At 41.4% G+C, this 26,459-nt stretch overlaps 1 long non-coding RNA gene across 3 annotated transcripts; it reads right to left on the reverse strand.

The window, feature by feature from the left end:
- LOC111751426 (uncharacterized) lies at positions 1-26,155 on the reverse strand. Of its 3 annotated transcripts, none has more exons than XR_010319719.1 (4): positions 21,506-26,155; positions 16,892-16,959; positions 10,423-15,580; positions 1-7,588 (listed from the first exon to the last, which is right to left on the reverse strand). It is a non-coding gene; the product is annotated as an uncharacterized LOC111751426 (long non-coding RNA). The 3 variants fall into 3 exon arrangements; XR_010319722.1 differs by having other exon boundaries at positions 10,354-15,580; XR_002786488.2 differs by lacking the exon at positions 1-7,588 and having other exon boundaries at positions 15,380-15,580; positions 21,506-21,615; positions 22,322-26,145.
- Positions 26,156-26,459: the final 304 nt, after the last annotated feature.

Consider the following 26,459-nt stretch of genomic DNA (forward strand, 5'->3'; position numbering starts at 1 on the left):
ACTCCAGCCCAGTCACCTATCTTACTCTCAGAAGCTGTTTTCAGGGCAGAAGGAAAAAAATAACATTTCGCAATCTGAGTTATAAAACATCTAGAAAGAGAATGCAGTGGTGGTTCAGAGTTGAGAAGAAAGGTACAGGAGACGGAGTGGGAAAGAAGAGGGCATCAGGGAAAATGCAGTAGACAAAGCACTGCTTTTTACTGTTTTTCTAGAATATCTCAATATACTGCTTTATAATGGTGGCTGGAATCATCTCCATTATTACAGGTCTTTTAAATAAAAATTTTAAACCATTAGCATGATATCACAATAATTGCAGGATGGAATTCAAGGCCTGGCTGTTGTCTTTTGTGTTCAAGCTCACAAAGTTTCCTATCCCCACTGCTTCCAATGTAGGAAAGAGTAGCGAATGCAATACTAAAAGTAGAGGGTCCTGGAGAGAAAGGAAGACCCTCAACGAGACGGACTGCCACAATGGCTGCGAGGATGGGCTCAGGCACAGCAATGATTGCGAGGACGGCGCAGGACTGGGCAGTGGTTTATTCTGTCGTACGTAGGGTTGCTGTGAGTCAGAACTGACTCCAGGACACCTAATGACAACAACGATACCATGGAATAAAAATGTGGTGGGTGGGGGCAAAGAGGGAGAAAGAACCGTACCTTCCTGTCCCCATCAAGTCAGCAAAAAGAAGGGAAAAAAAAGCTTTTGATAATATTACTTTGGAAATATTAATATTTATTATTTTTTTTTAATGTAAATCGTTCATCATCATCTCCTGACCTTTCCTTCCATAATACTCTGCTTAAACGCTTCGCTATATACAGAGAGGCCTTAAAGGGTATGAATAAAAACTTTGGCGGCAGTTAACCCTCTGGAGGGGGGATTTCAAGAACTTTTCTTCTTTTATGTTTTTTTTTTTAATGTATTTTGGCTCAAATATATTTATAACTAAGAAAGTCAATGAAAGTTATTTTCACTTTAGAAAATAAAAATATGAACTATTCATGCAAAAATGTTATTTATTTTTATTGTTTTCATGGCAATATACACAACCAAACATACATCCCTTCACAATTTCCACACACAGAATTCAATGACATTGGTAACACATCCTACATTGTGCCAGCCGTCTCGCTTTCTCTACCCGTATTGTTTCATCACCATTCATTTGGACTCTCTGCCCCCTGCAGTTCTCATCTGCGCTTCAGTCAATGCAAATATTTTTATGTGAAGTTACCTATCAAAGAGTAAACTCTCAAATGCAAAACCAAGAAGGATTTTGGCTTCTAAGATACAATTTCAGGTTCACAAGTAAGGGAAAATATATTCAGTGTCTTTTGTTGTTGTTTTTCAGAGCTTTCTCTTGTTGACCTCTTATATCTTAATGACTCCCAAATTGATGTCTTCTGCTCAGACAGACCTCTCTCTTTTCTGTGGTTAGTTTTTAAATCTCTTAAACCAAAACTCTAATAGGAGCTGACATGTGTTAAACCTGAAACTGTTCCAAATACTTACGTTAATTAATTCAATTCTCCCAACAACCTGTGAGGTACCTCTAGATTGGAAACCCTGGTGGTGCAGTGGTTAAGTGCTATGGCTGCTAACCAAAAGGTCAGTAGTTTAAATCCACCAGCCTCTCCTTGGAAACTCTATGGGGCAGTTCTACTCTGTCCTATAGGGTCGCTATGAGTCAGAATTGACTTGACGGCAACATGTTTGGGTTTTTTGGTTTTATTATCCCCATTTTTACATATTAGGAAGCAAGGGCTGATATTCTATTTGCAACTGGACATAGTAGCAAAACGTGTTAGTGTTATAGTTAAATAATTTCCTTTCATTTTTTGTTTGTTTTCTTTAGAGGGCATTCCCAAAGGTACTATATTTGGGGGGAAAGGGATATGTGATTTTGTTATTTTCATTAGGTGTTGCCACGTTTATTTTCAGGGTTTTTCTAATGCTCCGATTCTCAATGTGTGGTCTCTGGACCAGCAGCATCAGCATCACCTGGGAACTTGTTAGAAATGCAAATTATGGGCCCCTAGACCTATTGAATCAGAAACTCTAGGGTAGGACCCAGCAATCTGTGTTTTTGTTTAAAACACAGACACACACATTGTGTTATTATTAAATTATTCCTCCAGGGTGATTCTGATGCACATTAAAGTTTGAGAACTATTGTTCTAATGTGTAACACATCTATTAGTTATTAAAAAGGTCCTATTTGGTCACATATTTATGTGCCAGTTGCTGTCGAGCCAATTGTGACTCATGGTGACCTTGCGTGTGTCACAGCAGAACTGTGCTCTGTAGGGTTTTCAGTGTCTCATTTTTCAGAAGTGGACTATCCAGTCTTTCTTCTGAGGTGCCCTAAGTCTCCAATTTTTCTGTTAGCAGCCGAGTGCATTAACCTTTTGCACCACTCAGGGACTCCATATTTCACACACCAAGGTATAATTACACTTTTTTTTTTTAAACTAATTTTGTTGGAAAGAGACATTCCATAGACATTTATTAGGCACCTAGCAACAACAACAACAAAAAAGACAGACCCACTGGGTCAATTCCAACTCATAGCAACCCTACAGGACACAGTAGAACTGCCCCATAGGGTTTACCAAGGAGCACCTGGTGGATTCGAACTGCTGACCTTTTGGTTAGCAGCGGTAGCTCTTAACCACTACACCACCAGGGTTCCCAAGCATCTTGTATATGGTGGAGAATGAGTGCTTGAAGAGCTAACAGCTGGTAAGAGAGGCAGAACTTAATCATCGCAATGCCTCCGGGTACACGCTGTGAAGGAGCTGTACCCACAATGCCAAGGGGGCAATCAGCAGTAGGTTGAGGACCGTGCCTTAGCCTCTGCTTGCCCTCCGGCACCTGCTGTATCCTTCTGAGAGACACTGCTTTGTGCCAAAACATCTTGCTGCCCTGACCCGGGGATCCATGCCCCAAACATGGTCTTTGCAATAACAGCACTCCCTCTCATGGTGATTAAGCAACTCAGTTACAATAATTTCTCCTTGGTTAGAGTCCAGAGGCCATGAGAGACAAGTAGAGGAGGTAGTCAGTCCCTGGAGCTGTCTAAGATTCCAAAGAGTTTTCCAGTCCTAGTCCACAGGTAACTTTACAGTAATTTGCCTTTTTCCCACAACTACCTCATGACTTGTCATGGCTGTATCAGATATTTTGAAAATCCTCTCTAACCCGTGAAGTTCCCATTTTCCTCTCTAATTCTTCAGACTTGATCATTATTCTGAATTTGGCGTTTAAAATCCAGAAGAATATCCACCAGTTTTCATTTTATAAAAATGCTTCTGAAACTTTTTTTGTTCAACATTGTTTTTGAGATTGATTGACCCGTGTTGATAGAAGCAGCTCTATAATTTACTGTTGAATTTTATTCCGATAAATAGTCCACCAAAACTCATTCGCCCGTTCTCCTCTTGATGGACAGATTGTTTCTTTCTTTCTTTCTTTCTTTTTTTTGTCTTTCAAAACATTCTGTAGATTCCTTAAGCAAATATGAAGGACCACCACATTAAGAACAAAAACACGGCTGAGCTTCTCTCTCTCTTTCAATCAAAAGTGTAGAAACTCTTTCAAAATATCTGAATGAGAAGGGAAGGAGGGTCCAGACAATAACTAGAGGGTCTCCCTGCCGGTTGGAGCCCTGAGAACTCTGAGACATCAGAAAAGATTTCCAAAACCTCGATAGCCCAAGGACCTCCCTGGGCTGCCAAGAAAATAATCAGTAAAGACAACTCTGGTGCTGGCAGTAAACACCTGGGACTGCAGGAATGACATTTTCAAACCAAGAAGGGATGAGATAAAGGGTGCTACAACTTGGAGTAGGGATGTCCCTAAGAAACTGATTAAAAAATATGAGAATATCAAGGCACCAGGAGTATTAAGGTACCATTGGTTTCAGCCGTTTAGAGACATACAATTCTGAGAAATACAAAATAGTTTAATCTGAAGTGTATTCTGATTTAACTAAGCTGACGCCTTTGAATCATGATGTTGGCGAAGAATATTGAACATACGATGGACTGCCAGAAGAACGAACAAATCTGTCTTGGAAGAAGTACAGCCAGAAAGCTCTTAAGAAGCAAGATCGGCAAGACTTCATTCATGTATTTTGGACATGTTATCAGGAAGGATCAGTCCCTGGAGGAGGACATCATGCTTGGTAAAGTAGAGGGTCAGTGAAAAAGAGGAAGACCCTCAATGAGAGAGACTGACACAGTGGCTGGAACAATGGGCTCAAGCATAACGACTGTGAGGAAGGTGCAAGACTGGGTAACATTTTGTTCCGTTGTACACGCAGTCACTATGAGTTGGAATCAATTGGATGGCACCTAACAACAACAACAACAAAAAAGTTGTCTTAAGTTCTACCAAAAGAGTCTGGCTTCTTCTGACAAGTGGGATATGGCCTTCCTGCACAAAAAGCAAAGAGCAGCAAGAAGCACAAAGGAACACAGTAATGAAGAGAAATGGCAGTGCTAGCAGTGGTGACATGTGCTGGCCCCTTCTTTCCATTAATAGAGATATTTAGGTAGTTGAAAAGTTAAGCCATATATATACATGCTTTTCATTTTGGATCATTTCTACTGATTTATCACCTTCAAGTTCACTTATTCCTTTCTCATCTGTGTCTAGTCTGTCAATAAGCCTTTCTAATATATGTATTTTTTATTTCTAGCATTTTCATTTGACTCTTTATAGTTTACATTTCTCTGCTAAAGCTCCCCATCTGTTTACACATATGGTCCACCTTTAACATATTAATCATAATTAAGGTCCCGATCTGATAGTTCCATTATCTGAGTCACCTCTTGGTCTGCTTCTGTTGATTGCTTTATCTCTTGAAAATGGGTTGTTGGGTGGGGGGGTTGTTGTTTTGCTTGCTTTTTTATATTTTGTAATGTTTTATTGAACTCCAGGTGTTGTACATAGAATAACAGTAGAAACTGAGAAGGATATTTACTCCTGGAAATGAGCATGCCCGCTTTTCTGTCAGTTTACCAAGTCCACTGAAATTCCAAAAACAGATGATCTAGTCAGTTTAGCTGGGTTTGTTTTGTTGTTGCTGTGTACCTTCCTCCAGCAGTGGACAGCTGCTACCTTGTCCTTAGTGTGAAGCCTGGAGTGCGGAAGGTTTTTCTCACTAGTCCTGCTCCACCTTCAGTTTTCAGCAGGTCCAGCATGCCTGTGCCACAGAGGGGCTTCTCTCTCCACATTCTTGCCCCTCCCTCCGTGGCAGACTGCTGTTGTTAGTGCTAACTGTTCTTGGTTCTCCTAGATCAGAGTCTTAGTTTTAGGCAGGCCCTGTGCACCCATGCCTGGCATGTGGGGCTTTCTGTTCCTCACGTGACCCCATGGAAGCCAAACTGTGCCTTACATTTGTGGGGGGACACTGAGAAAAGCCTTCTAGCACCCCAGGCCCCACACTAAGTAGAAGGCAGCGGCAGTCACTGCTGCCCCTTCCCCAGGGATGACTGCTTTTGCTTCTACTCCATCCCTAGAAGCAAATGGATTTTTGCTTAGATCCTGGGGGAATGGATGGATTCTTTCTTTCCCAGCGGCTTAAGGTTTTTGCTTCGTATGAGAGAAAGTTTGGTAAAAGTGGGCAGGATTTTGTGACTGCGTCACTGAAGGAACCAAACCTGTTGCCACGGAATTGATTCTGACTCACAGCGACTCTACAGACATGGTAGAACTGCCCCATAGAGTTTCCAAGGAGTGCCTGGTGGATTCAAACTGCTGACCTTTTGGTTAGCAGTCGTAGCACTTAATCAAGGAAGGCTCTCTCCAATTTCTTGTCCTTCCCAATCTTTTTCTGAACACTGGTAAAGCTATGTAGGAAAGAACTTGCAAGTGAGCATAGACTCCCTTTGTGTCTGGGTCTCCCAGTTACTCTAAGAATTCAGTAAAAGGTTAGCTGCTTTCTTCTTATCCACTTTTATGGTGGCTGTCACTTCCTCTCATGCTCTGCCAAAGGTGGAACAGTCTCTGAGTCCTATTGTTCCTCAGAAGGGCCTGTCTTTTTAGGAAATTCAGTTCACTTGGTCGTCTTATGACCTCAATTCTCTGATAGGCTCAAGAAATATTATGATTTTGCAGATTACCAGGCTTTTTCCTCATTGTTACGGTGGGCATTACATTCTCTTGTGACTTTCCACATCCTAAATGGAAGAAAACTCTCTTCCCATAATATGCACATTTTTTTATATTCAAGACATTTTAATTTTCATATAACTGAAAATAGTTTTTGATCTAAAATCACCATAGCGCAGTGGCATCTGACCTCTCCTAACTTCACAAGTGGGAAGGAAAATCAAGATCAACAGCCCAAGGCTGATTCCTATGAGGCAGAGGTCAGACACACCTCCTCCCTCTGCCATCTTTACCAATTCTGACACCAACCGTCCCTCCCACAGCACTCTCTACTTCTCTGCTGGGTTTGGTAATTCATTGCAATGGCCACACAGAACTCACAGACCATACTCAAAGTTATGCGGTTTATTGGGAAGTAACATTATAATTCAGGTTCAGGAACACTCAGGATAGTTTTTAGATCAGGACAGCCTCTTTTTAGCCGTGCCTGCAGGCAGGTCTCTTTCTGGCCCTAAGCCCCTTGACCCCTCAGCCTGGCCTCTGCCCTGCTCAGGCAAGGGTTACAAAGCTCTTTTAGCTCTCCTGATAACTGCCCAGAGGCACCCAACTCCACCAGTAAGCCTCAGCCTGTGGGCCCTCTGTGGGTCTGCAAACCTAGCTCCACAGAGGCACCCTACTCTGGTAGCAAGCCTCCCGCCTGAAGGCACTCAGCTTTCTTGCTCCATGGTCCAGGAAGCCCACTGCACTGTCTCCTGGTTCAGCTGCTGTTTCTCTGCCACCACTTTGTGCCATTTTCCGTGGTTCGGCACTCACTCTCACTCTCTTGGTTCCAGGAGCTCCTCAGTGCAGGGATCCTGGGTCCAAAGGATGTACTCCACTCCTGGCTCTTCTTTCTTAGTGGTGGTGAGATCCCCTCTTTCTGCCTTTGGGGTGGATCATTTTAAGCCTAGCAGAATGGTAAAACTGACCAATTCTCTTGGTGGGCCACAATTACCTTATCTGCATGGGCCCACCCAGTCACTTGGGTGGGAGTTATAAGACCATGGAGAGAAAGGCATATAAAAGCGATTCATCGCACCTCAATCACATCACATTTGACCTATTTATTAATGGCTCTTAATTTTCTCTTTTTTGGCACAAATTACATGTTATATAAGAAAATGCTATTACATTATGATGTTCCAAGCTTATCGTTAAACATTTCTAAACGAGTGGATTTCATAAATCACCTGTACCTTGGTTTTGCTTCACTTTTTATTCTATACATGAATCTGCAATACACATTAAGACAAAAAAGCCAGTTGCCGTCAAGTGTGTGCAAAGTAGAGCCGCTCCATAGGGTTTTCCACCCTGTGACTTTCACAAGATCGTAGGCCTTTCTCCTGAGGCTCCTATAGGTGGGTTCAAACTGCCAACTCTCCTTTAGTAGCTGAGTGCTTCGTTACCATCTGCAACACCCAGGGGCTCCTGCAACACATATACTAGCGTTTTTTTCTTGATTTTGGATCCGTGTCTATTTCTGTTCCTGAGTTAGGTTTTTATTTTTCATTTTCTAAAAAAAAATCTTTAAATGCTTCTTTTAAAAAATAATCCTCATAATACTCATGAATCTGAGTTTTCAATTTTGCTCCTTATATATTTTTGTTTATTTCTGTACTAATACCACATGCTTATAAGAACAGCTGCATTGCAGCACAATAAAAATCTGGAAGCCAGTCTTTTCTTTTCTCGTGCTTTCTTTAGCAATTTTTCTATTACTATGTGCTCCTTTATTTTTCCCAAATAAAATCAGCTACCATTTTATACACACTTATTTTTAAATGCTATGGAAAATTCAGAAAAAGATATCACCACTACGTTGACTATGTTTGCCCTATCCATTCAAGAGCAATTTACTGAATTCTAACTGATCTAAAGCTTTAGTATTAATCACATATTGACAGCATGTCTGAAAATAGTGGTCAATAAATATCAACTGAATGAATGAGAATAAATGTATACTGACATTCTGAGAAACTCCCAGTTCTCATGGGGTTTTTCACATCTCAGAACTATTTTGATTTTTTTGATAACTGGAATTTTTATTTTATATTCAGCGATGTGAAGATAATTGATCCCATCCATGATTAACTCATTAAATTTCTTCAACAAATACTTATTTAGTATATATATATATATATTTTTATGAATCAGGCCCTGTTCTAGGCACTGCTAGAAACTGTTGCTCTACAGCAGTGAACAAAAAACAAACAAACCACCCTGCTCTCATCAGCTTACATTCCAGTGCTGCAAGAAAGAAATCAACAGGATAAACAAGTAAAATATATAGAGGGTCGCATAGTGGCAAATGCCAAGGAAAAAAAAAAGGCAGGAAAAGAGAAAAGGACGTGTGTTGGGGGTGGATTCTGAACAGTGTGGCTAATGGAGACCTCACTGAGGAAGTGACGTCTGAGCCAAGAGCAGGAGGAGATAAGGGAATGCCTCCGTGGAATCCAGAAGAGGGTACCAGCAAAGGGCCTAGGAACAGCGAGAAAAGGCCAGTGCAGTTGAAGTGAGTAAATCTGGAAAAAGAAGTCAATGACTAGGTCAAAGAGGTGAAGGGTTTTTATTAATCAGATGGCAGGTCACTAATATTACCTTTATTGTTATTTTTCTTAGTGAGATTAGAGAGTTTTGAGCAGAGTGACTTGATCTGACGTCTCTTCTAACAGGGTCACCTTGTCTGCTGCATTAACAGAATGAAAGGGGAGAGGGTGGGAGCAGAAGCAGAAAGGCAGGTTAGGGTGCACGTGCAGGGGAAGCAGAGGAAGTGGTCAGATTCTGGTTATGCTTCTAGCACAGACTTGGCAGAACTTCCTAACGGCTCAGAGTGCAGGGTGTGAGAGAAAAGAGGGGAGTCAAGGATAACTCTAAAGCTGAGAAACAGGAACGATGGAATTGCCCATAACTATGAAGGGAATGAAGGGAAAACGAACGAGAGGCAAGTTGGATGGGAAGGAAGATTAGGAGTTAAGGTTGAACATGTTAAGTCTGAGATGCATATTAGACGTCCAAATGGAGATATTTTGGTCATTGTATACAAAAGTCTGGAGTTCAGGGGAGACGTCCAGGCTGAAGATAAAAACATGGGCATGAACATCATAACCAAACCAGCTGCCCTGGAGTCGATTCCACCCACATCATACAGATGGTGTTTAGCCATGAGAATAGATGAGATCACCAAAAGAAATGTGCATAGCTAGAAAGGAGGAAAGGTCCAATGGATAAGGTCTAAACAAGGGGGCCCTCCAGTGTTTAGAGGTCAAGAAAGTGAGAAGACACCAACAAAGAAGACTGGAAGGGACACTCAGCAGAGGAGGAGGAAAGCCAGGATGGTGTGATATACTGGAGGCCAAGTAAAGAAAGTGTTTCCAGGAACAGACAGTGATTAGCAGGGTCAATGCCACACAATTCATTTAATGACTACACGCTCAATTTAGTACAAATGTATCATTTTTGGAATATTTTTAATATTCATTAAGGTCATTGGACAGTAATTTCCTCATCAATCAGGATTTGTTTACTCATTTTTATAGTATATCAAACACTGTTATAGAATGTATTATGTATACCTAATGTTTAGGTACATATATATGCGCATACATATATATATATTTTTTTAATTTCTTATTTTGCAATCTAGAACAGCATTTCCTAAAACATTATTCCAAAGGGGTTATTGACAGCAAAAAGGGGTTCTGGTCACACGTAAGTTTGGAAAATGCTAATATGCATTATACATTTCCAAAAGGGGATGCAACATTTTCCAAACTTGTCACTACTGAACCCTTTTGGCTTGCAGTCTCTTTAAGCTGTGTCAGGCATTCTGAGGTCACAGTTTGGGTAAATAACTGATTTAAAAGCCTGAACATATTTTTCCGTCCTCACTGTAGGGCAAAATTTGTGTCAGTGAAGATGTCGGGGGATTTTTTTTTTTTTTTGCCACTTCAACACTTGTATTGGAAACAAGATCTTTCTGCTTCGACATCACTTATTACAGAAGATATGATGACCTCTGTAGTATTTCTGCACTGATGGTTCTGTTTGTTCTCGAGTTATCTCCTGCTTCTCAGCAAAGGCCAAAATGAAGAGATGCATGATTTCTTAAAATGCAAGGTTACATTAAATAAATAAAATCTATAAAGCAAATTCAATTAATACACATAAAATTAGTTAGGATAATGTATACTTACAGATAAGCACAGCCAAATAGGGTCATTTAATCAGCAACAAGTTTTACATAATTCTTTCAGTAAAATTACCTTCCCTTTACAAAGTTTGTCCTTTGATGTCCTTTTCAATAGTTCTGTTGTGTTCTTAATGTGTATCCTCATATCTTTTCCTGGAAATACGTAGAATGAATGTAATGATTTAAAAAAAAAAAAATGCATGCTTCCATCATTTCCCTAAAAGTCCACTGTTGGTTTAGTGTCCTTCTTTCAACCCTGAAAAATGGGGTGGGGTATAAGATTTGACTTCAAAAGTACTGTTTATCTCCATATCAAAGACAGGAGAAGAGCAAAAAAAGAAGAAAAAGTCAAGTAAGTGTTAGCATATTTTGCCAGTGGAACACCACTTAGCTAAGTATTCTCATCCTTTGCCTGGAAGAACCAGCTGTGTTACTGGAGTAGTGTAGAATTCACCGAAAGTCCAGCAGGTCACCCTCACATCCTCTGCTCTGTATCTGGCCTGCAGGTATTCCAAGTCTCTGACTCAGCTTTAAATGACCAAAAACCGGACAAAACAGAATGAGGGAAGTAGATGCACCGTGAACAAAAAGATACGTGCTGTATGATTTCCCCTCTAACTTCACACACATAGGAGAGCGCTCCGGTGTTGGTTACCATATTGCTCAAAGATGTTTTGAAGTCTAATTCACTTAAGTAATTCCCCATCCTCCATCTCAATTCAGTTAATTGTATAAACGCTTACTGCTAAGTCACCAACTGTTGACCTCAAAAAGGGAGCCACAAACACTGGACTCTGAGGCTATCTCATGATCAGAAACCAGGGCAACTAATGTGCTGGTTGGGGACCTTTACCGGTGGACGTTCACAAATATTCAATGACTGAGTTTGAATTGACCTTGGAAATGTCCTGGACGCAACCAGAGGTTAGTAGGCGTGACTGCTCTCTCCCAGACACAGCAGAGACTTCATAACGGGGAAACCATGTATGTTTTATAGGAAACCAAGTCTTCTCTAGAAGAGTAATCTCATGATTTCTTCCTAAATTAGAAAGCAAGTCTTCTCTAGAAGAGTAATCTCATGATTTCTTCAAGTTAAATCAAATAGATTGTCCAGACTCAAATGTTTGTAACTTGTGCCACATGACAAAGTTCCTGATTCCGGTCCAGTCACCATTTCTGAGCAAGCTAATGCTAGTATATGCGCTGCTGAAGCACCAACTTCGCTCTTCAAGGAGTCAAATTCACACCCTGCCTTTGGCCACTATGCAGGACCTTTTATGCATTAACTTTATGCATTTTAAAATTACCATCACGTTCTCTGTTTTGTTCTCTTTATAGATCTTTGTCCCATTTACTACATACATTTTTAGAAGCCACCTCAAATATTTTTTTAGAACGAGGCAGGGCATAAATTTAATTAACTCAGCTTTTTAAGCCCCATAATTTGGGTTACAGGATTCATTGTCCCAAATATGCACCTCTGTGAGTACAGGTTAAATCCATTCATTTCATAAATATTTTCTCAGTACCTCCCACATGTAAGGCACATTCTGGGTACCAAACACAGACAGCATGTCACCCAGAGAGTAAAAAAACTTGTTGCCGTCAAGTTGACTCCGACTCATAGCAACCCTATAGAACAGAGTAGAACTGCCCCACAGAGTTTTCAAGGAGCGCCTAGTGGATGCGAACTGCTGACCTGTTGGTTAGCAGCTGTAGCTCTTAACCATTACGCCACCAGGGTTTCCAGTCAGAGATCAGTGGCATGGAAAAAGAAAAAAGAAAGGGAACAGTGATGTCACGGGGTGACCGTGAGGTTATAGTTTTAAATAGGGTGAAGAAAGAAGGCTTCCCTGAGGTGACATCTCATGGCCTGAGGGAACTGAGGGATATGAGGGATTGATCCAGATGGATAGCTAAGTCAAGAACAAGCCAAGCACTAGGATCATCGAGTACAAAGGTCCCAAGGCAAAAGAAAGCTTGGCATCTCTGAGGTCAGCTAGGAGACCAGGGTGGCTTGGATAGGCTGTTAAATGGTGACAGAGGTAAAGGGAGAGAGGCGCAGATCATATTAGGCCCTGGAGACCATAACAAGGTCATTGGCTTATACCTGGAGCGAGACAGGAAGCAACTGGAGGGTTCTGAAGAGAAGTTAAACAACCTGGAAGAATTTACAGCACCTGACATAACTTAGGGAACGGAGTGGTGGCTGTCCAAAAGTATTTACTGAATCCCTGCTATCTGCTAGGCATATCCCTGAAGACTGTGGATACTAAACCCGTTGCCTTCGATTTCGACTTATAGTGACCCTAAAGGACAGAGGAGAATTGTCCCGTAGGGTTTCCAAGAGACAGTTGGTGGATTTGAACTGCCAAGCTTTTGGTTAGCAGCTGAGCTCTTAGCCACTGAGCCACCAGGGCTCCCCACTGAAGATAGAGTGGTTAATAAAACAAACACCAGTTCCTGCCCTCACGAAGCTTTAGTCTTGTGGGTAAGATTATTAACAAGCGATTATGCAAATAATTACGCATATGCTAGGTGTGAGAAAAACCGGGTGGTTTGTGAAAAAATAATGGGGGAGGAAGTCTAATCTAGTGTGGGGTGTAAGGGAAGGCTTCTCTGAAGACACATGTAAAATAAGGCCTGTACAGCAGAAGTGCAGGCAAACACGATGGAAGCACAAATAAAGATGATGGGAAGGAGAACAGAAAGAGATGGATACTTTGAAAGACATTTAAAAAAAAAAGAATTGCCATCAAGTCGATTTTGACTCATAGCGACCCTATAGGACAAAGTAGAACTGCCCCATAGTGTTTCTAAGGAGCAGCTGGTGGATTTGAACTGCCGGCCTTTTGGTAAGCAGCCTGGCTCTTGACTACTGAGCAACCAGGGCTCCTTGAAAGATACTTAGGAGGTTGAAAAGGCAGAATTTTATGACAGGCTAGGTATGAGGGCTGAGGAAAGAATGATCAAGGATGGCTAAGGTTGTCTAATTACTTTTCTTGACCTTTGTCATGGGTAGATGCTCCTTTCTACACGGAGAGGTAGCAAATGCCAAATGTAATTTTTTTGCGAGAGAGAACACAAAGTTGGCCATAGAAGTAATGAGGCTTTACGCCACAGCTGCCAACTGTCATACAAATAAGCACCTCAACTTGTACAATCTATGCAACTCATTCTGTCTCCACTAAGGCATGAAGTCTGGCCATTAGTGTTCAGGGGAAATGAAGCAGTTAGATTCTACATTTTAAATCTTCTGATGGGTATTCGTGGTGCTAGGACTGTATACATTTATATAAGTTGTAAGCAGGGAAAATCAGCATTTTCCGCAACCTTCCATCAAAGCCACATGAGTAATCCCAGTACCCTAAATCCAGCAGTTCGGTGCACTAAAGCACCTGCAGTTAGTTCCTCATCAATGAATCGGAATGCACACTCCTTGGAGGAAGAAACCGTTCCCCGTCATTCACGGAGAGTGTGAAAGTCATCTATTCCTGACCATGCTATCACCAAAGGGCGAGATATCTTTTTTTAGGGTTTTCCCGAAATTGAATAAATTAATTCAATGCCAGTTGAACAAGTTAATGGCAGTGACTTGTTTGTCTTAAATCACTCATCTAAAGATAAATTTAGGTATTCAGGGGGAAAAAAAAAATTGACATTTTCTCTTCTAAAGATCATCAAATCCCCAGTCATACTAACGATACTCTCTATAGCTTCTCTCCACTGAGTTCTCAAACAATGCTAAACCAAGTGGGAGATTTTCATGTTCCATTAGGCCAGGGAGAAAAAATTTTTAAATTTTCAAAGAAAAACATTTAACATGATCTGTCTACTAGTGTGAGGTTGAATTGTTAAAGGCCATAGAAGTCTAGGTGTCAGAGAAGACAGTACGAAAATATTAAATAAAATACCCATTTAAGGCCGACAGACCTTCTCTGTGCTATGAAATAAAAAATACCTCATCAGTCAGACAAAAAAGTCAAATTGATATTGTTAATGCCTTTGTCACAAGCAGTAGTATGATGTGAGAAGAAACCCCGAATCTAAGGGCCCAAAGGTGTAGAAAGGCCTTAGGACTAAAGGGACACTCCTAGGACAGTGGTTGTAGCTGGCAGGAAAAAAAGGCATTTTATTCAATGACCAAGGACACAAATACAAACACACACACACAGATGTAACTAAAACAATATTTACTCTCGCCGTGTGGGATGCATTGGAAAATTTTCTGTTTGTTTTTTCATTAAAAAAAAAAAAAAAACTGCTGGTTGTGACTTAGTAAACAGGTTTTACAAACCAGGAATGTGTTCCACTCTGTAACTGCTCCAGAGGCTTATAATTTAAGGGAAATTTACAACCACACTCCTTCTTAGAATTAATCCCTTAATAGCATTCTATTTAAACCAGAGGAAAAAAGTTGAACTTAGCCTTCATGCCATTTTCCAGCATGGACACAGTGCAGGCTTTCAGTGCGCTTATGTTACCTACCTTTCCAGGCCTACAGGCTGAGAGAAATGACCTGCCACCATAGAATGGGGCCCTATCTACGTCGCTATTTCACATTTTAGATAAAGTCCTCTTTATGTACAGTGTCTCATTTTATCTCACAACAACCCTGTAAGGCAGGCAGGGAGAAGATCATCAGACTCACTTTACAGATGACGAATCTAAGGTCTAAGGCAGGGTAAGTGACTGTCCCAGTCACCACATACCTAGTAAAGGGCAGAGACAAAATAAGAACTGAGAAATTTTAGGTTGAGGGCTTTTTCTCTAAACCACACAGCCTCTGAGTATAACCTAAACTTAGTAATTTTTACTTCTTTATTCTCATTTTCTCATTGTTGACTCAAGTTATTTATCTTGGGATACAACAAAAGACCTGATTCTAAACTTCTCATGCTGGGTTTATACTTTTCTACCGGTGAAAACGTATGGCCACGGACCGTGCATTTTTTGCAAAGCACCATTTCTTTGGCTCTGGTCTAAAGGGACAAGAGCATTATGACCTGAAATGGAAGAGAAGTCAGACGAGAGGATATAAAATGGACTGTATTAATGGATTGGAGTCCCCTTAAGCTTTTACTTTTGTGGGAGGGTTCAATGGAGAGCTTTAATGCAGGTGACACTTGAAGCTTTTGAAGAGGCTCTGAGTCTTGACGGGGTTATTCAGACTCGCATCTTGAATGCCTAATGATGGTAAGCCATGGTCTTCAAAAACTTGGTACTCGATGCTTTAAAACAAAACACACAAACACAAAAAATTCTACTAGCAAGTCTAATAAGTTAAAAAAAAAAAATAGGGCTTTGAAAAGCTATAACTTTTTGGTCAGCAATTAACCAAATCACGAGATACCATGCTGAAAGAATAAAAAAGACAAGGAAGAAAGGAAGGAAGGAAAGACTTTAAAAAGGTAATAGTATACAGAATGGCTAAATATGTTCACTGGCTTATCTCTTTGATGAATATTTGTCACTGCGAGTTGCAATGGAATTTAAAGTTCTTATAAAACTGCCTTGGGCTGTAGTCTGATAAACTGATTTTTTAGATGGTTTTAAAAGGCTTTTGATTTCTGAAAGCATGGCCAAAATGTTTGTTGGAAGATATAGCATAATATGAAATTGATTTTGTCGGGTAGGGAAAGAAACGGAACTAGGAATATTACGATTTGAAAATATTTAAATGGAGAGAAAAAGTAACAAAGCCTTCAAACAGAAAAACTCAGACTACTCTGCAAGTTTCTAAATGAAAAACATACACCAAAATATTGTAAACGTGGACGACATGTAACAGAACAATGGTTACAGCCATCTGAAATGCCAGCTCTGGATATGACTGCCAGTGGCCCGAGGTCCCTCAGAGATACCAGCATCCCTGCCAGGCATCTCCCTTCTCTTTTTTTGAGAGAATTTTTAATCTCATTCATTACTTTTATACTTATTCTAATTTGTTTCACTTTTTTCTCTATTGATCTTTTTTCAAGAAAACTTTAAGCTAAAAATTAATAACAATAACAGCAGCTAATATTTCCTGAGCCGTACTCTGTGCTAGACGCTGCTCTAAGTGCTTTTTGTACATGTGATTTTCCAAACCAGTGGTATTCACTTAATTCTCACCACAACCTGATGAATTAGACACTATTATCCCCAGTTTACAGATGGAGAAACCAAGGCGTAGAGAAGTTAAGAAGCTCAGGTAGTTACCTAGCTGGTACACAGGGAAGCCAGGATTCAAACTCAGGCCCTCTGGCACCAAGCTACTACTCTACAAGACTGCTTTCAGTACGATTAGAAACTGACTAATTGGAATTTCCCAAAAGTGGGGATGCAGAATCAGTTTCGGCAGCCACTACTCAGAGGCGACATCCTGCAGGAACTGCAGAGGATTTGAAAATCAAGCGCACCTCTAAGATGTTTCTTCTTGTTAGCTGCTATCGAGTCTACTCCAACTCACAGCACCCCATGCACGACAGAACCGAACACGGCTCAGCCCCGTGCCGCCCCATGATCTGCTGCAGGTCAGACCGACAGCCACAGGATCTTACCGGCTAACTGTCAGAAATAGATTGCCAGGCCTTTCCGTCTAGTCAGTCAGTCTAGGAGCTAACCGTGTCTGAAATAAAAGTAAGCAGAGTGAATGAGGACCTGGGAAAAGCACAGGGATTTTGTGTCTTATAATGTGAGTGTTCAGATGATTTTTAAATGTATTTCCTGGTTATGGGTAAATTGAATTTGGTGGATAAGTGGCCACTGGATAAAGTAGCTACTAAAAACCAAAACCAAACGCATTGCTGTTGAGTCACTTCTGCCTCCTAGCAACCCTGTGGGACAGAGCAGGATGGCCCCGTAAGGTATTAAGGAGAGGCTGGTGGATCTAACTGCTGAACCTTTCGGTTAGCAGCCAATCTTTTAACCACTGTGCCACCAAGGCTCCAGTTAGCTACTAGTATTTAAGAACAGGGATAACAGAATGTATACCCATACTATAACAAATCATTTTATAGCCCTATAAAAAAATATTAGGATTTCAAAGGACCTTCAAAATAATCAAAAAAAAATTTTTTTTTTAATTTTTTTTCAAAATAATCTAGCACAATTTCCCATACAAATGAGAAACAACCTATACAACATTCCTGATGTTCAAACTCTGTTTAAACCAAAACCAAACCCATTGCCATCAAGTCGATTCCAACTCATAGCAACCCTATAGGACAGGGTAAAACTGCCCTGTAGGGTTTCCGAGGCTGTAATCTTTACAAAAGCAGATTGCCACATCTTTCTCCTGAGGAGCAGTTGGTGGGTTCAAACCACTGACCCTTCCGTTAGCAGCCGAGTGCTTAACTACTGCACCACCAAGGCTCCTTAACTCTGTTTAAACTCTATTTAAACCAAACCCATTGCCATTGAGTTGATGCCAACTCACAGAGACCCTATAGGACAAAGCAGAACTGTCCCACAGGGTTTCCAAGGGGCAGGTGGTGGATTTGAACTGCTGACCTTTTGGTTAACGGCCGACCCCTTAACCACTGCACCACCAGGGCTCCACAAACTCTGTTTAAGTAACCCTAATTACGAAGCATATACCACCACTTGACACAATCTGCTCCATAGCTGACTAGTTCTATACCTTTTCCCCTTGCACTAACTGGATACTTTCCTTTTGGTTTTCCAGATTTTATATGTTACATATATATTACATAATACATACCAAAAACCAAAAACCTGTGGCTGTTGAGTCGATTCCAACTCATAGTGACCCTGTAGGATAGTACTCTGGGTTTCTAAGAAGCGGCTGATGGATTCGAACTGCTGACCTTTTGGTTAGCAGCCATAGCTGTTAACCACTGCGCCAACAGGGCTCCATATAATACATACCCATAAAAACCCATTGCCGTCGAGTTGATTCCAACTTACAGCGACCCTATAAGACAGAGTAGAACTGCCCCATAGAGTTTGCAAGGAGCACCTGGCGTGTATTATATATATTCATACACCCCTAGGCTCAATTCAATGTTATCCATTCTCTTAGCAAGGATAGAGGAGCCCTGGTGGCACAGGAAAACCCTGGTGGCATAGTGGTTAAAAGCTACAGCTGCTAACCAAAAGGTTGGCAGTTCAAATCCACCAGGCGCTCCTTGGAAACTCTATGGGCCAGTCCTACTCTGTCCTGTAAGGTCACTCTGAGTGAGAATCAACTTGATGGCAATGGATTTGGTTTGGGTTTTTTTTTTGGGTAGCACAGTGGATAAAGTGCTTGGAGGCTAACCAAAAGGTTGGTGTGGTTCAAATCCACCAGCCACTCTGGGAGGAAGTGTGGTAGTGTGCTTCTGTAAAGATTTACAGCCGTGGGAGCCCTAGGGTGCAGTTCTCCTCTGTTCTAAAGGGTCGCTACGAGTCAGAATCGACTCGACAGCAGTGGATTTTCCCAAGAATAAGGAACCATACTCTAGGCATCCTGCCCAGTGATTGCCCCTTCCTGGCTGTTAGTGATTAATCCCCAGGACCTCAAGAAGCAAGGCATCACTTAACAGAAATGACCACATACAAGATACTCTGACATAAAACACCTGACATACTGCAACATGCCCTATTCCTTTAGTCATGGCCCAGCACCTAGATCGGCGGCCTTCATTATGACCTTAACAAGATACACAATGAGTGGTATCAAATAGGTATGCAACTTACACAGACTATTCTCAGGCAAGTTTCAAATAAAATCCCTCTGCTGATACAATGAAGATTATTTTAACTTTATATTACATAATTCATTTTACCCAGCTATTACTATTAAAAATTTCCCACAATGAAAGTCGGAGAGTCAAAGAAGTCTCCAGAAATTTTTGCTGTGCCCCACGGCAGATAATCAGCCAACTCAAAGTAATATTCCCAGTACAGAATGAGATTACCCATGTGTAACTCAAAGTGATCCTTTTGGTTTATTGGTTTTTCTAACAGAGAGAACAAGGCAGTCTTTGAAATGCCCTAAGCCAGTTCTCAACATCAAGAACAAAGTGAAATAATCATTTGATGTCTTGTTTAAAGAGTAGAGAGCCCCTAAACAGCAGGTCAAATAAAACAAAGTCCATCCCAGTGCAGTAATACTGAGAAACTCAGAAGAGCCAGGCCGATGTAACATAAACCCAGGCCGCAAAGGCAAAAACACCCACACCGCACAGTCCTGCTGGCAACACGCTATATTACACACTGTACAGGAAACAGAATTCACTAAGCACATACTCTGTTCACAAAAACAAACAAAAAAAACTGAAACTACTGCTGTCAAGTTGATTCTGACTCATAGTGACCCTATAGGATGGGGTAGAACTGCCCCACAGGGTTTCCAAGCTGTAATCTTTATGGAAGCAGACTGCCACACCTTTCTCCCATGCAGCAGCTGGTGTTTTTGAACTGCTAACCTTTCAGTTAGCAGCCAAGCACTTAACCACTGGGTCACCAGGGCTCCTTCGTTTATTCACGTATCCATATTAATTCTAACAATCTACCATAATATCAAGGTTAAAAACCTATTATAGTATCACCAAACCTTCCATGCAGCTCTGAAGAAAATTTACCTTGCTTGTGTAACCCCACTCCTAAATAATTCAAATAATTGTAAGGACAAAAAGTCTTAAGGAACGGTAGTCTCTCTCTCTCCAGTTGCCACTGAGTTGATTCCGACTCATGGTGATTCCACGTATGTCAGAGTAGAATTGCACTCCATGCAGTTTTCAATGGCTGATTTTTCAGAAGCAGCATACCAGGCCTTTCTTCTGAGGTGCCTCTGGGTGGACTCCAACCTCCAACCTTTCGGTTGGTAGCCAAGCTCATTAACCATTTGCACACCACCCAGGGATTCCAGGAATGGTAGTAGGCTCGCATAATTATTAAATTATCCTAAAGCATTGCCATTTGTTTGTTTCTTAGTATTACAAAAATAAAATTCAATCCACCAGAAAAAGTATACAGAGAAAATGTGAGTCTCCTTCCTACTCTAGACTCGTAGTCTCATTCTTCGGGTGTTTCTCAGTCAATAATTCCTTATATAACCTGTTTTTTTTTTTTTATAGTAAAAAATTCAATCCACCAGAAAAAGTACACAGAGAAAATGTGAGTCTCCTTCCTACTCTATACTCTAGACTCGTAGTCTCATTCTTCGGGGATTTCTCAGTCAATAATTCCTTATATAACCAAAAAAACCAAACCTGTTGCCATCAAGTCGATTCCAACTCATAGCGACCCTACCAAACCCACTGCCGTCCAGTCGATTCCGACTCATAGCGACCCTATAGGACAGGGTAGAATTGCCCCACAGAGTTTCCAAGGAGCACCTAGCGGATTTGAACTGCCGACCTTTACATTAGCAGCCACAGCACTTAACCACTACGCCACCAGGGTTTCCTACGACCCTACAGGACAGGGCAAAACTGCCCCGTAGAGTTTCCAGACTCCCACATCTTTCTCCCATACAGCAGCTGGTGGTTGTGAACCACCGACCTTTCAGTTAACAGCCAAGCCCTTAGTCACTGGGTCACCAGGGCTCTTTAGTTTATTCACATATCTATATTAATTCTAACAATCTACCATAATGTCAAGGTTAAAAACCTGTTATAATATCACCAAACCTCCCATGCAACTCTGAAAAAATTTAACTTGCTTGTGTGTAACCCCACTCCTAAATAATTCAAAAAGTCTTAAGGATACCAAACTTGTTGCCGTCGAGTCGAACCTGACTCACAGTGATCCCGTAAGACAGAGTAGAGCTGCCCTATAGGGTTTCCGAGGAGTAGCTGGTGGATTCAAACTGCCGATATTTTGTCAAACTGCTGATATTTTGGTTAGCACCCGAGCTTTTAACCATTGTGCCACAATGACGCCTGTTTCTCTTAATAGGTTTGAAGAAATTTTGCATGCATGTATATAAATTTAGGCTTTAAAAACACAAATGGGAACATACTATACATAGAGTTCTATATTGCTTTTCTCAGTCAGCAATGTATCTTAGAGATTTTTCTATCCCAGCAACAATGGATCTGCTTTGTTCTAACAACTGCAAAATACCTTGTATGAAGGTACCATAATTTAATTAACCAGACTCCTGTTAAAGGATGTTTAGGTTATTTCTGGTTTTTTGTTATTTCAAACGATATGGTGATAAATACCTTTGTATGCAAATTTTTGTGCACATACACAAATATATCTGAAGGATGAATGCCTGGAAGTACCTCCTGCTTTTAGAGTTGAGCAAATTCTAAACAAGGAGCCAACGTATCTACAAAGGAGACCAGGAAACATTGTAAGTTTAGTGTTTAGTGATTAAAAGGCACCAAACATTAACACAAAGTTAGAAGTAAAGGTTTTGAAAATTAAGGGACGGAGAAGACATTTAAATTAGGAAAGGTAAAACGGAAAAAAGAGAAACTTTAACCCCTGGGACAGAAAGACAAAAGCTTTGGAGAATAAATCACCTTTTTTTTAAAAAAAAAAAAAAAAAGGCTGTATAAGGCAGGATAAAGAAAGAAGGAAAAAAAAAGACATTTGTTGGCCTCTTTTCTTTCTTAAACCTAAGGATAAAATGAAATTGATCAGAAAAATTGGGACATATAAAATTACAGAACCAAATTTGGTTACAAGATGATTTAAGTGGCTATCTGAGGCTTTATTCCTACAAGGTACCCATAAGTTGTTTTATTTCCACTGTGATCTACAGTATTGAAAAGACTGCCCCCAAAAAGAAGGCAGAGCAGTAAGCTTCTAGGAACAACGGACCTAGTCAATCTCACTCATTTCTAATCAATTTGACAGGGAAACATTAACACCTGCTTCATATATACAAAGCAAACCTCTCTTTGGGAGGTCCTGATTAAAACATAATTTAAAGATATTAGGCCTATATTTTTCAGTTATAATCTTAAATTTCCTAGGCCAGCCCAGGGCTGTTGTACTTCTCACCTAACATAAAACAGTCAAGAACTTACCTCTCCCAAAGGGCTATGAGTGCCACAATACAAACTGATTCATATTTTTGTCCTTTAATGGTCCGCAGGTTTCTTTAAATGAAGTCCATGTTAGAGTCCACAGATACCAGTGCTCTGCAAAACTGAAAACCTCAAAAACGTCAACGTATTTGCCTACATTATCGCTTAGATACCACTTCATCGTGAAGTAACAGTTATGGATATCTAGATGTGCAAAACTTAATGGATATGACATTGAACAGCAAACTGAAGCAGCAAAACTAGGCTTTATTTTTAAGACATCAGTCCATTGCTGTCGAGTCGACTCTGACTCACAGCAACCCTACAGGACAGAGTAGAGCTGCCCCACAGGAATTTCAAGGAACAGCCGGTAGATTCAAACTGCCAACCTTTTGGTTAGCGGCTGAGCTCTTAACCACTGCATCACCAGGGCTCCCAAGACATTTTAACATGAGCATAAATTCAGAGGATCTCAAAACTTTTCTTTGTACAATATTTATATGTATCCGAAAGGTGGCACCATACTGGTGGTGTTAGTTGCCATCAAGTTGATTCCGACTCATAGCAACCCTGTGTGTGTCAGAATAGAACTGGGCTCCATTGGGTTTTTAAGGGCTGTGACCTTTTGGAAGCAGATCACCAGGCCTATCTTCTGAGGCACCTCTGGGTGGGTTTGAACCACTGACCTTTTAGCCAACAGTCCAGTGAGTAACCATATGCACCATACAGGGACTCCAGCACCACAGTAAGGGCACACAAAGAAGGAGTAAATTTGGACATTACTTCCAACTTGTCAGCACTTTCCAGAAGTGAAGAAGCAAGTTTTAAAGGTGAAAAAACCCACTGCCATTGAGTCGATTCCAACTCATAGCGACCTTTTTTTTTATATTTAAATGACATGCACTAGTATACTACATGTCATTTAAATAAAAACTTGTCTACTTTGGGGGAAAGTTTCAACCTATGTTAAGAACATCTAAGATTTTAAACCTAAAAATGCTTACTAGTTTCTTCTTTGTGAAAAATATGCCATAAATTCAGATTTTCTGCCCCATTACATCTGATCTAATGATAAGATTTTGGACCCTCTCAATAGCTACTACAGTGAAACCTGTGAGAGCTGGAACTTGATGGAACTGCCTTGTTTTTCCGTCCAAGTTTTCTGCCTTTGGCAGGTTGCGGTCTTATCACTTTTCTATTGCTCTCTATTAGTGGAAAATATTTGCGTTTTTCCTTCTCTGACAGGTTTCCACCTTACACAGGTTCTGGCTTTCGCAGGTTTTAGTCTATCTCTTTAGACAGCATGAAGCCCATACACACAGTCACCTCGCTGGAACTGCGTCCAGTTACTGAGCATGCCCAGATCCCACTGCACAGCCTGATTTGTTGCCTGCACTTTTATCCACTTGATGAACACAAGCAATCTGGTTACAGTACTTGTTTTTTAGGTCTACACCCACGTCCATCACTTAAATACTCATTAACAACCTGGGATATGCAGACCATACAATCTTGCTTTTTTAAAGGGAAGAGAACTTGAAGATGAAGATCAAAGAACACAGCCTTCAGTATGGATTATGCCTCAACTTAAAGAAAACAAATATCCTCACAACTGGACCAATAAGCCACATCATGATAAATGGAGAAAAGATTGAAGTTGTCAAGAATTTCATTTTACTTGGATCCATGATTAATGCCCTTGGAAACAGTAGTTAAGAAATCAAATGACATACCACATTGAGCAAATCTGCTGCCAAATACCTCTTTACAGTGTTCAAAAGCAAATACACCACCTTAAGGACTAAAGTGCACCTGACCCAAGCCATGGTATTTTCAATCTCCTCACATGCATGCAAAAGCTGGACAATAAATAAGGAAGACCGAAGAAGAACTGATGCCTTTGAATTTGGTGTTGGCAAAGAATACTGAATAATCCAGAAGAATGAACAAATCTGTCTTGGAAGTACAGCCAGAAATGCTCCTTAGAAACGAGGATGGTGAGACTTCATCTCACATACTGATAAGGAGAACCAGTTCCTGGAGAAAGACATAATTTTGGTAAAGTAGAGGGTCAGAGAAAAGAAAGGAAGATTCTTAACAAGATAGCTTGACACAGGGCTGCAACAATGAGCTCAAGCTCAGAAAACAACTGTGAGGATGGCGCAGGACTGGACAGTGTTTCCTTCTGTTGTACACAGGGTCTCTATGAGTCAGAACCGACTGGACGGCACCTAACAACCACAACAAATAAACACTGTACAATGGAAAAACAATTTAATTCTCGAAGATTTATTCTGAGACCCCCTACAACTATTTGGCAGGAGTTAACCTTATGTGTACACCAAAACCCGCTGCTGTTGAGCAGATTCCGATTCATAGTGACCCTATCAACACACACCAGATGAAACCTCTGATAGAATTTTTATTAATTACTATTTTCATTTTTGTTATGAAACAATTCTCATTTACATCTGAAATGTAAGAAGTATCCCAATCTAGGAAAGAAAACAGTAAGAAAGAGCAAAGTGGGTTTCTGTTGCTGAAAAGAAAGCACTCAGAATGCTAATGAGAAACTCAGTGCCACAGCTACAGCTTATGTGATGGCCAGCTGGTCCCCAGTATTACTCACCTCTAAGTTCTTCCAAGAAAAGTAAAGGAACATGAAAGAAGCCAAATTAATTGTCTTAGCTTCTCCACACACAGCAGAAAAAGTATTAAGACACATTTCTAAATTGCAGTAACCACAAAAAAACAATAGTGTCCTGGGTCTCTACTGCACTGGCACCTCAGAAACCACTGGCTAGAAAGCTAAAGTAGTCATCTCCCCGCGGAGGGGTACTGGGCCTTGGGAGAACTGCCCCGCTGAGCCAGAATCAGGTCAGTTTGTTCATTCACTCACTCATTCATTCATTCGTCGGCATCTAAAGACAGAATTCCTCACAGTGGCAAGGTTGCACTGCCCTATGGACAGAGAGGAACAGACGTAATCCCAGAGCCCTTCTTAGGAGAGCGGGGGTGACAGTGAGGGTCGGTGGATCAGCTCATCTCCAGTCCCCGTTTCTCCGCCCCCGAGCGCCTATGCTTGAGAGCCCATGACCCCCAGTCCCGACTCCTTGAAGATTCAGCTTGTCCTTATTTCTCCGACGACCTCGGCTCTATAACCCCGTCCCCAAGAGTTCCTCGTATCCCTATGCCCTCAGAGGGTCCCATGCCAAGGAATCTTTCCTGCAGCCACCACAGAACGTGACAGCCACCTCTCCCCGCCCGAGCTTGGGACCCCGAGCGACCCAGGCCACTAATTCCAGCTACCGCCCCTGTCCAGGTCTGAGCCCGCAGGTTACCTGCCCTGGATCCAAAGCTCCAAGCGGACCTCTGAAGCCTCGCCCCGCCCATCGCGACGCCCTCCACGGCCAAGTACCGCCCCATGACGTAACTTCCTGTACGTCTTGTCCTGTCGGAATTCCTCCCCACTGTCCGTTAGGTAACGTCACTTCCGGTATGTGCCTGTGTTCCCCAAGGGTCCGGTCGTGCTCCGGAAGCTGTCTGTCAGGCTCTTTTCCGCCCGGTTCCCGGGACTTCGGCTATGTGATCCAGCTCGGAGACGGGCAAACTTCTCTGCCAGTTTCTACAGCCTTCTCTTGGCCACTTCCTCTGCACCTTCTGTACCTTCAACTCATCACTGTTCCCTGAAGTTGCCCGGGCTCTCGGAGAAATCACCAATTTTCCTGATTTCTTTGCCCAGTCGAGTGCTTTTGAGTGCAGGCTCAGGTCGCGCTGCCTGGATTCGAATGCTGCCTCTCTCAAAATGATGTTAATCTAGGCGAGTTACTGTAACCTCTCTGCGCCCCAGCTTCCTCACGTGTGAAATGGAGTAATAATAGTATCCAGATCATAAGGCTCTTTTGTGTATTGTTTGAGATGATACATGGGAAAGCGCTGGCACTTTGAAAGCGCTCAATGAGTCCTAACTATTACTTTTGCTCCATATGCGCTCTTCTTGTTCGCTGTTGGAACATTTAAGTGATCAGAAAGGCTGTAACCAGTTTTCCTGTTACCCTCTGTTTCCCCAAGGGAGTCCTGGTGGCGCAGTGGATAAAAGACGGTTCTACTCTGTCCTATCCTATAAAAAAAATAGGGT

The sequence above is a fragment of the Loxodonta africana genome, chromosome 1, assembly GCF_030014295.1.
Source record: "Loxodonta africana isolate mLoxAfr1 chromosome 1, mLoxAfr1.hap2, whole genome shotgun sequence".
Classification (NCBI taxonomy): domain Eukaryota; kingdom Metazoa; phylum Chordata; class Mammalia; order Proboscidea; family Elephantidae; genus Loxodonta; species Loxodonta africana.